We start from the raw sequence: 4,181 nt of genomic DNA on the forward strand, positions 1-4,181 counted from the left end.
TAAACCGTCTAATGCCCGGTGCAGAGCATACAACTCACACGTCTGTGCTGACCAGGCATTGGGCAATCGTCCACTTTCTACCAACCTCCATCCTTCCTCATCAATAATGGCATACCCATTGAATCTTTTTCCGTCCACTACCCGGGAGGATCCATCTATATACCATCGTTTCCCCAGATGGAGGGGTTGATTCCTCAAATCCTCCCGAACTTTACTTTGTAACTCGACAATGTCTGTACACTGGTGCTGTAGCGGCTGTTCCGATTCCCCTTTCCACAAGACTTCAGCAGGATTTGAACAGGCGCCCACCTCTATTCTAAGATCCTCTCTATCTAAGAGGACTGCCTCATATTTGAGGATTCGGGAGTCTGTGAGCCATCGTCCTGCCTTTTGATTCAGGATAGTGCGAACTTGGTGAGGGGTAACCACAGTCAGTGGTGCACCAAACGTCAGTTTCCGACTTTCTTCCACTAGCTGAGCAGTGGCTGCTACTGCCTGGACACATTCAGGCCAACCCCGTGAAACGGGGTCTAGAATTCGGGAGCGAAAAGCTACGGGTTTTCTATGTCCACCCCATTCCTGAGTTAAGACCCCAAAAGCTGTCCCCTGTTTGGCGTTAACAAAGAGTCGGAAATCCTTATTAAAATCAGGCAGGCTCAAAACCGGTGCTGTAACTAATTTTTTCTTTTAAAGTTTCAATCATCATCTTTCCTTCAGGATCCCATTTAACCCTGTCCGGAGCCTCTTCTGTTAGCTGCAGATATAACTTTTTCGTAAGAGTAGCATAATTATCTATGCCAAAGTCTACAATAACCCAGCAAACCCAGGAACTTCCGGAGTTCCCTCTTGGTTCGGGGTAGTCCTAATTCTACAATTCCCTTTATTCTTTCGGGGCTCATTCTCTTTTGCCCTTGACTGATCAAATGTCCTAAATATCTAACTTCCCGTTCCACATACTGTAATTTGTTCTGACTGACTCGCAACCCCTTTTCTGCAAGGTAGTTTAACAAATCCTTAGTTCCCTGCTGTGTGTCAATTTGGGTGGGACCGGACAACAGAAGGTCGTCCACATACTGAATTAATTTTAAAGTTGGCCTCAAAGTCAAGCCCTCAAGAACTTGTTCTAGGATCTGTCCAAACAATTTCGGTGACTCAGTAAACCCTTGAGGCAAGACAGTCCATCTATACTGCTGTTTTCTCCCAGTATCAGGGTCTTCCCATTCAAAAGCAAAAAGATCCCTACTAGAGGGGTGGAGAGGGCATGCCCAGAAGGCATCTTTTAAATCCACCACACTAAACCAAACATGATCTGAGGGATTTTCTGACAGGAAGTATGGGGGAGTTAAAACTGGACATGCAGGGCTCTACCAGCCCGTCGGCAATCAGGTCTGTCATAACTTGTTTTAAGCCTTGCCTTCCTTCTAAGGATATAGGGTACTGTCTAATGTGTACAGCGGGGCTCCCGGGTTTTAATTCTACTTGGACTGGGGAAATGTCCAGTCGCCCCCATTTCCTTTAGCTGTCCACACCCTCATAAACTTCCCTCATTCAAAAGAGCCATCACTATCAATTGCTCATCTTCCCCCACTCCTAATTGTAATCCGAATGGTATAATAAGATCTCTTCCCATCAGTCCATAGGATAAGTGAGGGAGATATAAGAGTTCTGTTAGAACAATTTCATCTACCCTTTTAACTTGTACTTCCTTGAAAAGTGTTTTTCCTCTGATGTTCCCTCTCTAACCCCCGTTATTCCCAAGGTCCGAGTCAGAAAAACTGCCCCTTTCGGATGGATTGGAACAGAAGATCTCCCCGCACCGGTATCTATTAAAAATATTACTGGTTTCTCATCTGGGCCTACTTTCAAAGTTATCAGGGATTCTACTTACTGTCTCAACGTCCTGAAACTCACTCTCAAGTTACCCATATTAATTCGCATCTGCCCTCGGAGTTTCTGTTGCCCCCTGCCTTATCGGCAGCCTATATACCTCATTTTCATGTTCTAACTTATTACTACCTCGTCCTTAATCTCATGAATGGTAAAATCTTATCATGAAAGAAAATAACGTTAAGCATTCATAAAATTACAATCAAAAATAGCACACTAAATCAAATGACAAACAACAAGTTTCAAACATAAAACCATTAACAAACAGATGAATTCAAGCCAGAGCAGAAAGTGTTAAACTGCTTGTTAGCTGAGAAGCCTTCTGCCAGATTCTTTCTCACAGACACCATGATAACACAAACACAAATTCTCACATCCACAGAGACTACTTAATTTTTCACAATCAAATTTACACACAGAGATCCTATCGGGGCCGGCCCATCTCTTTCACACATACATAAATCACGAAGTGAACCCGAACGTTTCCTAACCGACTCCCTTAATCTGTGTAAGAACGCACAGGGAGACTCGTCCTTTCCCTGCCTCAGGTCGAAAACCTTGGCTAAATTTTGCTGTTTGGGGATGCAAGTTTGTATCCCTTGGATTATCAAATTTCGCAAGTCTGACATATTATTCCACCCTTCTATATTGTGGTGGTCCCAGTTAGGGTTCTGAAGGGGATATTTGTCCTCACCACTAACCATCCCCCTCTCATGCCAAATTGTCCGGCAAGCTCAATACCGGCGTTGCTACTAGTTTTTTTTTTAAATCTCAATTGACACTTTTCCTATCCAATATCCCCATATAAGTCTCCTTTCTCCCCCAGTAAATAGTATATTCAAAAATAGACATTAACTCAGCCCACATATACAGACCGGGCCTCAAAAATAAATTAACTTGTTCTGACAATCCTATCGGATTCTCAACCAGGACCGTCATTTCCTTTTAAATGTTCCGACCTCCCCACTGATGAGGGGGTCACACACAAACACAATCTCCTTGTCCCCTATCGGCACTTTAGTCGTTACGTTCTTTTTTTAAGAAATATTGCGATGTTCCTAGCTTCTCATATCCTCAAACACCAATTTATTAATTCATGCTTGACTAACTTTAAAGCCTAATCATAACTTGTAAACATATTTATAGATTTACGTCCATTTATTCAGTATTTAATATTTAAAATGTAAAATGCATACAGTTCCCAATTTTGAAATCCACTGTAATCACCCAGATTTAGTACCCTAATTTAGATCCAAAATTAGTTTTCTTATGTACTCCTGACCAATCATTTCTCAATTACAATACTTTAGGTCGTAAAATAATCAGAGCTGTCTTACAATAATTTGTCAATTCAAGTTAAAAGAAATTCTAATGGCCGAATCCAAGGTCTCAGATAATAACCATGGAAGTTATCGTCTTTTTTTCCGACAGCCTACTGTTGTACTGAAAATTCAACTGTCCTTCACATATTGAAAAAAATCATGTTAAGTTTACATAAAAATCACATTTAAAACAATCCTGGAACTCAAGCTCCAGTGAATAAAACTTCCTCATTCAATCACCAACAAACAAATGTGCATTCAAATCAAATAACAAAGGGTTAAATGTTTTGCTTGCTGTTCTCGCACTCTCTCTCTCTCTCTCTCTCTCTCTGCCGGTCTTACTGCAAGCTGCTGGTAAAAATAAACTTCAGTTGTCCCCCTTATACTGCTTCTACGTAAAGATAATAGAGACCATCCAGAAACGGGGTTCAACACTATCAGTTGTAACTAATCTCTTCCGCCCTCCACAATCTCTGCAGAATCTATCGGAGGGAATTTTCGGGGTTTCGTCTTCCCGTTCCTTTTTCGATCCGGAACATTGGCCACCTATGGTTGGTCTTCAGGCTAACCTGTTTTCTATACTCTGGTTACTTAGTCAACCCTTTTATCCCGGTTACCAAGTTAACCCTTAATTTCCTGGTTACCTGTCACAACCACGGAGTCGACAAGGCAGTGTACACTTCTCAATTCCGCGAAAACCCCAAATACCAGAGAAGGAACTTACCTTGATCCGTGCACGGAGTTGTCCGACTCAAGATAACAACTTCAACCTGTTACCTTATCAAAACTTCAACCTTTTACTTTATTATAAGCGCTTCCTATTCACATCGTTTGCTCAAATATCTGTGTGTGTCACAGTGTCCAGGAATCATTCAGAGCCTCCCGTGGGAGTTCTTTTTAGTATCCCGGACACGAGCCCCCAAATTTGTTGTAAGTGAATTCTGTCTAGGTATTCTAAATCTCCGGAGAATA

Source organism: Hemiscyllium ocellatum, unplaced genomic scaffold (genome assembly GCF_020745735.1).
Source record: "Hemiscyllium ocellatum isolate sHemOce1 unplaced genomic scaffold, sHemOce1.pat.X.cur. scaffold_103_pat_ctg1, whole genome shotgun sequence".
Taxonomy (NCBI): domain Eukaryota; kingdom Metazoa; phylum Chordata; class Chondrichthyes; order Orectolobiformes; family Hemiscylliidae; genus Hemiscyllium; species Hemiscyllium ocellatum.